Consider the following 10,606-nt stretch of genomic DNA (forward strand, 5'->3'; position numbering starts at 1 on the left):
CTTTCAACTAAAACTAGACTAAAACTAAAACATTTCAGATGACTAAAATATGATAAAAACTAAATGGAATTGTATTCCAAAGACTGTGACTTTAAAACTACATCTAAATATGCCGTCAAAATAAACACTGGTGCCAAATGTCAAAAGCAATTTTCCAATTCACTGCTTTGAGGCAAGTAAACAACGTAAACAAGGATTGCTGTTATTTAGCGTTCATGTAAACAGTTAAGTTGGAATCTCTAGTTGGAATAATTAAATTCTGAATGGATATTGTCTGTGGGCAGTGGTGGAAAAAGTACCTGTATCCCACTTTTTACTTTTTAGTATACTTTTTTAGTATACTTTGTAAAAGTATACTTTGTAAAAGTATACTTCAATATAGAAATACCAGTACTCTGTTACAAGTAAAAGTCCAGAATTCAAAGTTTACTTGAGTACAATTCCAAAAGTATTCGTATCAAAACGTAACTCATTATGTAGAATGTCCCAATGTCTCATTTCAACTTTTTTAAATGTATAAATATCTACAAGCTGTTTTCAAATAGCCGAAATATATATAGACCGTAAGTGGTTAATGTATGTTTTGTAATACAAATCTAAATGTAAAAACTAAAAGGTAACTAGTAACTAAGGTTTTCAAAGTAAAAGTACAATACTTTCCTCAGAGATGTAGTGGAGTAGAAGTAAAAGTGTTGGAAATACTCACATAAAGTACAAAACTACAAATACCTCAAAATTGTACTTAAGTAAACATAATAGTTACTGTACACCACTGGCATACAGTCACTAGTTACTGTACACCACTGGCATACAGTCACTGTGAATACAGCTCTCTGGAATGCAGGGTTGGCGTGATGAAGACAGAACAGGAGAGATGGGAAAAAATGGTGCGTGCGTGCGTGCGGGCGTGCGTGCGTGCGTGCGTGCGTGCGTGCGTGCGTGCACGTGGAGAGAAACAGAGAGAGACAGAGAGCAAGAGTGGAAATATTCAGCAGTTTGCTCGCAGGGAGAGAAGTGAGTTTGGATTCAGAAATGACAAATGACCACAGAACAGAACATAATGTTCCTTGTGTGCGTGCATGCGTGCGTGCGTGCGTGCGTGCGTGCGTGCGTGCGTGCGTGCGTGCGTGCGTGCGTGCGTGCGTGGATGCATTTGTGTGTATTATTCTCACACAATAGAGTGTATGGCAAAAGTGAATCAATATCCGTCACCACACACACACACACACACACACACACACACACACACACACACACACACACACACACACACACACACACACACACACACACACACACACACACACACACACACACACACACACACACACACACACACACACTGAGCAGTGTGGGACATTCTAAACTACGACAAACTACATTCTACAACTATTTTCATCTGACAGATATCACTTTTTGAAGTTTATATATCATCCTTTTTGCCAGGTGCGAAGCAGCCTGGCCTACATTTGCACGCAACACCACTACTGACAACCGTAAAGACGACTCTAAACACAACCTAGTAATGACTGGCAGACTCATAGCGACCTTACTAGCAACCTAGTCACGATTGGCTGCCTTCTAAGCCAATGGGAGTCTTTTTTTTCTTTTCTTTTTTTTTAATATTTGTTTTTGAAGAAGGGGAGAGACATGCAGCAAAGGTCGTCATGAGCGGGACTCTAACACGCAACGCGCTGTCAGGCCAGAGCCTATATGTGGCATGCGCCTGACCACTTGGCCAGCGGGCGCCCCCAGCTGTTTCGTTCTCATTCGCTTGTGAATTATTTACTGACAAATAATTGTAATCACCAGTTGTAACATTGCCATGAACAGTATAGGAAGGACAACAGATATAAAACAACTTATGATATTTAACTACTAGTCCATGTATACAGTTTTAGCGCTTGTGGCATAATATAATATATTAACATTGTAAATGTCTAGCATTCATAATCAGATATATTTGCAACAGTGTACGTAAACGTGCGTGAGCAGCATGCACATCAGCAACATGCAGGTCGTGAGCAGCATGCACATCAGCAACATGCAGGTCGCAACCCTCATCAAGTCACCTTTAGTGACTATGTGAAGTGGACCCCCCTGGGGGTCCTGACCCACAGTTTGAGAACCAGCGCTCTACACCCAGGGTGTGAGGCCACTGCTGATGGACATGGTGCTAACTTTTCCACATCTGTCAGCGGAGAGAACGCACATGAACTTTAAGCCTTTAGCAACAATAGAGCTTCTGTGTATGCGTGCGTGCGTGCGTGCGTGCGTGCGTGCGTGCGTGCGTGCGTGCGTGCGTGCGTGCGTGCGTGCGTTCATTACGTCATGGCAGAAACAAACCCAACCTGACTTCTACCAGCTGCTACATGCAGAGAGAGAGAGAGAGAGAGAGAGAGAGACAGAGAGAGAGAGAGAGAGAGAGAGAGAGAGAGAGACAGAGACAGAGACAGAGACAGAGACAGAGACAGAGAGACAGACAGACAATGAAGGAAGGAAGGAAAGAGAGAACTAAAGAACAGATCACAGACAGACATAATGACACATGGTTGCCGGTAGTGATCATTACAAAACAAACAATACGCTCCATCCATGTTTAATTTACATCAATCATTGTCAGGATGAACCCTTTGCTTTAGCAACGCTATGCTAATAGCCAGGATGAAACTTTTACTGTGGCTCACGGAAGGTTAATACACGACACACATAACATATAACATACCGGTACACAATCTGTGTTCCGGATGAATGCACAAATGAACAAACAAACAAACAAACGAAACAATCAATCAATCAATCAATCAATCAATCAATCAATCAATCAATCGGGAGATAAGAGATGCAGGGAGGGGGGATCTGGCAGATAACATGGCAGATAATTTTTCCGGAAAAGATAACCCGTCCACTTTCAATAGAACATATATTTAGAAAAGATCAAATTGAACTTTTGTTTTATTGAAAAAGTTACACTTGCCATATCTGCCCTGCATGTGCACTTTGTGATTACGAAACCTAAAAGGCAAACAGAAATACCAAATTGTGACGCAAAAAAACAACAACAATGAAATCGTTAATCGCAATTGGTGTGGCAATTAATCGCCGGCTTAAATGTGTATTGTTGACAGCCCCACGTTGAAGCAGCAAGCTGCCCCTTGTAAAAACAGGCGTGGGTGCAGATGCTCTACATGCTGAGACAGGCCGCCTGGGAGAGTGTTATTAACGGGGTGTGTTTGCTTTTCATCTCCAGCGCGCCTCCTCCCTTCAACACATGCCATCTATGTGACCTTTGACCTTGCAAACGACCTCAGAGGTGTTGCAGTAACTACTGTAGGAATACAGGGATTAACGCGAAGACAATCTCAAAACCTAAACATTTAGTCAGACCCAATCTGAAATGACCCACACACTAGTGCACGGTTTCCTAAGCAATTAGCAATTTAGCATAATATGCAAAATTATAATATACCGGTATCCAACTATCCATTAACCAGTGGTAGAGGTGAAAAAAATTATAATAAAAAAAAAACATGGCGAGCGCTCCTCAGCTCTGACCGTGCTAAATCGCGAATTCTACTTTAAGTTTAGCTATTATCATTCTAAACCTTTGTTCTTGGTGTTCTACAGGTATACATACAGCTAAACAGTAGAAGAAATCACAGATTGAGGCTTTAACCTTCTCTTTTATAAATGGTGTATTCATAATCATATAGCGCCTTTATCCAAGGCGCTTTACATTCACCCATTCACACACATTCATACACAGATGGCAGAGGAAACCATGCAAGGCAACCAACCTGCACATCGGGAGCAATTAGGGGTTCAGAGTCTTGCTCAAGGACACTTGGACTGTAACTCTGGGGGAGCCTGGGATGGAGCTGGAAACCTTCTGTTACACTAGCGGCACTTTTCCACCAGGGTTGAACGGGTTCCGTTCTTTTTTCCCGCCTAATATTGAACCAGTTCAGTGTTTCTACTGAAAATGAAGTGAACTCTAAAAGTTGGTTCTGAACTGGAACAAAAAAACTAAAAAAAGAGTCTAGAACGGAACCAGTTGTATACAACCAAAGTTCTGTTGGTGGAAAAGAGATTAACACGATTCACAATCACACAATGTTGAGTGAGACTGTAGATCGTCTATTTTTGGGTGCCAAAGAGTTAACCAAGAGCAGGACATGCTGGCCTCTATGGGATCCAGATGACCAGTGGTGGAGACTCATGGGAACAGAGTGAAGAATAACTCACACGTTGTTTGGAGCTCAGTCACTGGTAGACAGACGCACGCACGCACGCACGCACGCACGCACGCACGCACGCACGCACACACTGGTAGACACCATGAAATAAACAGCTTCGATGAGTGTGACTAACTCACTATTCACTGACCTCACACTGTTGGACTGTAGGAAAACAACTACCTAAATAAAAAACTAAATAGAAACAAGCTAAGATGACGCTATGACTAAATATATACTGGCAATTTCGTCAACAAACGTAAAAAAAATTAAAAATAGACAAAAATCCTAGGGAGTCACAATTGGCCCGCGTTCAGGGGAGGGATGCCAGACGAGGATACTAGTGGTCATTGTGCGTACTCCTGTGGGCTGGGGTGGCACCCGTCAGCGGGTAGCGTTGGGCAGGAGGAGTAGGACGAATGCTCTACGACTACGTCCTCCCGGTGGGGGCTCCTCACTGGTAGGTGAGTCAGTACTAGGATACAACACAGTGAGGCTGGATTCACAGTTCACACCTGTCTTGTGTCTGTCTGGTGTCTTGTCCGTGTTTGCCATCAAACACGGACAAGACACCAGACAGATGCAGCCCATCAACACAGAATTGTATGGGGAGGAATCAATTGGCAAATAAATTAGGGGAATTAGGAAAAAAATAAATTAGGGGAAAATAATGAGAACGAAAAAACATTGCTTGGATGCAACTGGGACGTATCCTCAGTGATGTATCCCAAGGTCAGCGGGGTTTCGGGTCTCGCAAACATCCTACCCCTCACTCGGGTGACCCAGCCGGGGTGATCAAGTCCCGACTTACGTCCCAGTAGCTACCCTCAATCAGACCCACTAGGGAAAGACCAGGGCCACACAATCCGTTGGAACCACTCCAGAACAACTGCTGGGACTGGGAGGCACAATTCTGGCATGTGGAGGGACTAGGCTCTGTGGGTTGACTCCAGTCCAGGCCCCTCCTACGTCTCACCAGGTCCACTCCTGCTCTCACCAGGAGTACCACCAGGACCTGTGCGTTGCACCTGACTTCCAGCACCAGACACTTCATTCAGGAGTGGTGGTTTCTTGAGCCGCAATGGTTCTGCAGGCTCCACCTGGGCAACGGTGGTACTGCAGGCTCCGCTTGCGGCTCGAATGGCCCTCCTAAAGGCCTCATCGAAGGTGATGATAATAGACTAAATCAATTTGAATAAACTAAAACAAAAACACTCCAGATGACAAAAATATGACTAAAAATAAATGGAATTTTATTCAAGACTATGACTAAAATCAAAATTAGCTGTCAAAATTAACACTGGTATGATACATGCACGCACACACAAAAAAATTAAGTTGTATGGGGTCCTTAGCACAAAATCTTTTCTACCAAATTCACATTAATTTAGGGGTCCTTGGCATGAAGAAGTTTGAGAACCACCGGTGTAGTGCAGTGCAGTTTGTTATGAGTGACAGCCTGGTAAATAAACAAGTTGTGGTCGAGCAGATCAAAGCCAGCAGCTGCACCCGCATGGGTGGGCGGGTAGACACATAGGCAGGCAGGCAGGCAGGCAGGCAGGCAGGCAGGCAGGCAGGCAGGCAGGCAGGCAGGCAGGCAGACAGACAGACAGACAGACAGACAGACAGACAGACAGACAAGTCCATGCCTGCTTCAGAGTACCGTGCACCATTGATTGGCTTGTTGCTCTTTGTGAAGTGTCACAGTTGGATCATTGGTAGGCAACCTACCTTCTTTGTGCGCATTGAGCACAATGCAAATTCGGTTGGCCAACTCACAGACCGTGATGTATGTGCAAGTGCCGTTCACACCTGTGCTTTACCGCTGAAGATAACACAGACGTTATCACGTTTATGAATCGATTCAGGCGCGTTCCTGGAGTTCACCAAATGTTGGTGCCCAAATCAAGAAAAAGGAAGTAGTGTTCTTCCGGGTGCTTCAAACGCCAGTGAGCAACTTCCATTAAAATAAATAGCAGCGGGCGGAGCAGTCCACCCTCTAGTTTATAAATAACTATATGGTGACGACATGAGCAGATGTAGGCCAGTAAGGCAGGACTAATGGATCCCAGATGTGTGAACATGAGCTCACTGCATGGGAATGTTCAGACTCTACTAGTCGAACACAGAACGTTTACCGTCAGCGTGAATAAGACTGATCGTCAAAGTTTTCGATCATAAACATTGTTTCCCTGCCACAGGGAACTTTATCCCCGGGTTGTGAACGTAGCTCCACTACACGATCGGCCACCTTAAAATAGCGCGATCGTTTCTCATAATGTCGAGACATATTCCACCACCTCCATCCAAAATAAGAAGCGAGAACAGAGCGACCCGGAGGCTGCCATGATTCTCCATAGGATTGCACTGTGACTCGATTACCCAGAAGCCCTGAGAAGCAAGCGTCAGATATTTTTTTCCGGTTGTATGTCTTAAAAGTTATCAAAATCGGCTACAAATAAAACATAACTTCGGAATGTCGTGTTCGGCAGGGAAAGAGGTCTTTATCAATTAGGTCGGGAAAGTCGTGTTTGGGAGTGAAATAGACGCATTTCCAGACAACGTCACAAAAGAAACCGAACGCTCAATAGATGCAATGTAAAACGGGTAAAAATGCATCCCATCAAACTTGCAGATGCTGTTTTCCTCCCAGTGTGTTAGAAGAAGGTTTAGGGTGGATGTTTGCTGTGATCTCTCGCTCTTGAAATATATATGTTGGTTTATGTTGTGCCAACAAAAATCACACACGTGTGAAGTGAGGGGCGCTCTTATCATCTTACAACATCGAGGAGGTTGCTCATGTTGCTATATGATTAGGTGATGTAATGATGATGTAAAACAAACAGTGTCAAAACAAACATTACATTCTCTATATTGTTAATGGGATTTAATGTTTGTGTTAGGGACAAAACAAACATTAATTTCTCATCATTGTCAATGGTGTTTATAAAACAAACATTGAACTAAAAACAAACATTAAACCTGTAGGGGCTAGCGCCCCTCAATAATAGCGATTCTCAAAGCATTTGCCCCCCAAACTCCACCTCCAGTCGCAGAGGGAGCATTTCCTATGATCACAGCTGCTTGATCGCACAGTTGTAGCCCCCTCAAACCTAATTTATGCTCCGCCATGCACCGTTGCACGCAGAGAGCGGCCGAGAACAGCATACGACCAAGCTCACACCGGCCGCGTTCGCAACGCGATGTGAGCTTGTATGTCAGCTGTTCTCAGCATGCAATACTGACGGCGGGTTGAAGTATATATCTGTCTCACTAGGGTGCGTCTCTGAGTCTCACACCATGCAGTCAACACACAAGAGGAGGCTGACTGGACTGAAACCAGCGCTCCCCAAAACAACAGGTTTGTGGATCTGTTGGGAATTGATTACGTGAAACCGGCACCTGCGCGTGCAGTCTCAATGTTTGTACACAAGAAAGCCATCTATGGAACTGGAATCATAATAAAACTGTATCTACAGGCTGAAAGCACTCTTTCGGACATGTTCTCAAAGTGTGGTCCAAGGACCCCCAGGGGTCCTTGCTTGAGGGGGATCCAACCCTAAACCATGTCAGTCATTTATTTCACAGAACATGAACCCAATGAGAGGAATGACTACAAACATACAGTATAGGTCTCTCTCCACCTTGTAGAAGTTAATCTAACAACCACACCCTTCTCTTACGGGGGTCCCTTCTTGGCACAAAATCTTTTGGATTTGGGTATACATCTGGCCCAGTTAACTATCAAACTACTTCTCCAGTGTAAGAGAGTTATGCCCATGGGCATAACACCAGAGGGAGATCATCTGACCTTGTTCCCCTTAGATTTGGCACAAACACGGGGGGAACTGCATTTTGTGCTGCCACCTGCCAGTGGACACGCTCCGGGGGACAGACTTTAGTGCGACGTACCACGGTACCAACAGTCCGATATACGTTGCTGGTTAATACTAACCCGTGGTTCTGACATTAAGACACATGCGTGGGACTCCCCGTGGCTTCCGTGTGCGGTTAGGGTAAGGTTAGGGTTTGGGTGACGGACTATTGCGTGTCGGACTGATGATTAATTCAGTACAATGGCACACAATGGGAATCCATGAGTCAGGACCTTGATTGCCATACGTTTTCAAACTGTCAGTAAAGTATTCAATCTATCAATCAATCTGGAGGTCTTTGTCATGAGAATGTTTGAGAACCGCTCGTTGTATCGTCTAGTCTTAACGAGCTTAGCGAGGTTCTACGGCTCGTTTGGAAGGCAGAGGGACTGAGCGTTATCATCCGCTGGCGTTAGCATGTGGGTTCTGCCTGCCTTAAATATGTGTTTGCTAAAGGGTCAAGGGTCGCAGTTCTCCCACACTTCACAGAAGGATGAAATTCTCTACGGTTCATTTACATACTGTGTGTGTGTGTGTGTGTGTGTGTGTGTGTGTGTGTGTGTGTGTGTGTGTGTGTGTGTGTGTGTGCGTGTGTGCGTGTGTGCCTGTGTGCCTGTGTGCGTGCGTGCGTGTCTTTGCGTGTGCGTGCCAGACAGTGGAGTTGTTGAAGATGCAGATTCCTCAGGATCTCATTGGTTCAAATGCAGTTAAACTTGTAGCTTGATAACAACAACACTGTGAGACACAAGCTCTATTAGAACAAATAGATTTATCTAAACTCCATTTATTTTAACTATATATTTATCTGAGAATTATACACTGAGAAACACACTCTCTCTATCTCTCTCTCTCTCTCTCTCTTTGTCTGTCTCTGAAACACGCAGGCACGCACATCTTGTGTGTGTGTGTGTGTGTGTGTGTGTGTGTGTGTGTGTGTGTGTGTGTGTGTGTGTGTGTGTGTAGTTGGGGGGTTTCCAGAGTTTTACTGTAAAAAAAAGGAGACAAAAAAACAACAAACATTCCACAAATACTTGTCTGGGTGACGATGCCTTACATGGAAACACAGGAAACCTGTGGCCCCGCCCCCTCAGACCCCCCTCCGCACGCACGCACGCACGCACGCACGCACACACACACACACACACACACACACACACACACACACACACACACACACACACACACACACACACACACACACACACACACACACACACACACACACACACACACACGGAGAGAACTAATCTGATTGTGTATATTTTTACATATAGGCCAAGTATTCCAAAGTACGAATTACTGTGTACATTTTTTGTTTTAATATCAATGCATTGCTAATATTTGTTGTGATATTAGCCCATGCACAGTACATCTTAGTCTATGTACTTGAACCTGAGATACAGTGTACTTGATATGTATTGTGTACTGCCGGTACTGTAGCATTCTTTATAGATAGGCTACGAGAGACATCTAGGCGACAGCAAGGTCAGCCTTGCTGCAGTAGGCACGTTCTTCTGTCTCATATCTTATTGTTACGTCATTATGATCCAGCACTATATATGTTTCATGTTTGTGTAATAAACTTTGTGAACCTTAGCGTGATACTGTCTCGTGTCTCGTTAATTTGTTCTCCCGGGTACCCGCCGGCCGCCGCCGCAGTCGCCGTACCAAAGTAATACTTCAACAGGATTGTCACACACCACCCAGCCTGCACACACTACCTGTCTGTCAACCCAGACGAGGGTCCCGTATTTAGATTACAACAATATTCAAAGAGTTTCCCGAAATCTTCTAAAATATCAATACTTTTGTGTTTTCCTAAACTGTTCATGAACAGAATCAGATGTCACGATTCACCAGGCTTAAAACTCAGTGGTTTTGGAAATAACTAGTTCCGGGCACATTCCTTACTTCCTTCACAGGTGTTACCGATGATACTAGTGTACATATGGAACCAAATGGAGGCGTGCAGGTCCATTTGGTTCCATGTGTACACACCCGTACTGGGCCATTTGGAACCCACTGAAGGACACCTTGAGACCCACTGGTGTAGCAGAGTGTTTCCAGTGAGCCAACATGCACAATAGCAGCACCCTGACTCGGTTTGACCAGAATGGAACAGAGTCTTCATTAGTATCATCGGTAACACCTGTGAAGGAAGTCGGAAGAGGCCTGGAAGAAGGAAGACATATGCATAATAGAGTTATATATAAACTAGAGGTGGACTACGCCGCCCCCAGCTATTCATTTCAAGCGGCTGCATTGGCTCAGGGGTAGAGTGGCCGGTAGAGCGGCTGGATGGGAACCGTGAGGTGCCCAGTTCGATCCCGGGCTACCCCAGAGTTAGTGTTGAAGTGTCATTGAGCAAGACTCTGAACCTGTAATTGCTCCAGATGAGCAGGTTGGTGCCCAAAATGTATTGTAATGTATCATAGAGTATTAACTCTATGAACGCGCCTGAATCGATTCATGAACGAGCGCTCTGTGTTAAACCCC

General features: G+C 44.7%; 1 protein-coding gene across 1 annotated transcript in view; it reads left to right on the plus strand.

Annotated features, from left to right (window-relative positions):
- LOC306933646 (protein FAM219A-like) overlaps positions 1-10,606 on the plus strand; it is a gene marked incomplete at both ends in the record, with an annotated part of 16,259 nt that overhangs the window by 628 nt on the left and 5,025 nt on the right. The gene's annotated exons all lie outside the window — the stretch shown is intronic.

Source organism: Electrona antarctica (assembly GCF_951216825.1).
Source record: "Electrona antarctica genome assembly, chromosome: 12".
Taxonomy (NCBI): domain Eukaryota; kingdom Metazoa; phylum Chordata; class Actinopteri; order Myctophiformes; family Myctophidae; genus Electrona; species Electrona antarctica.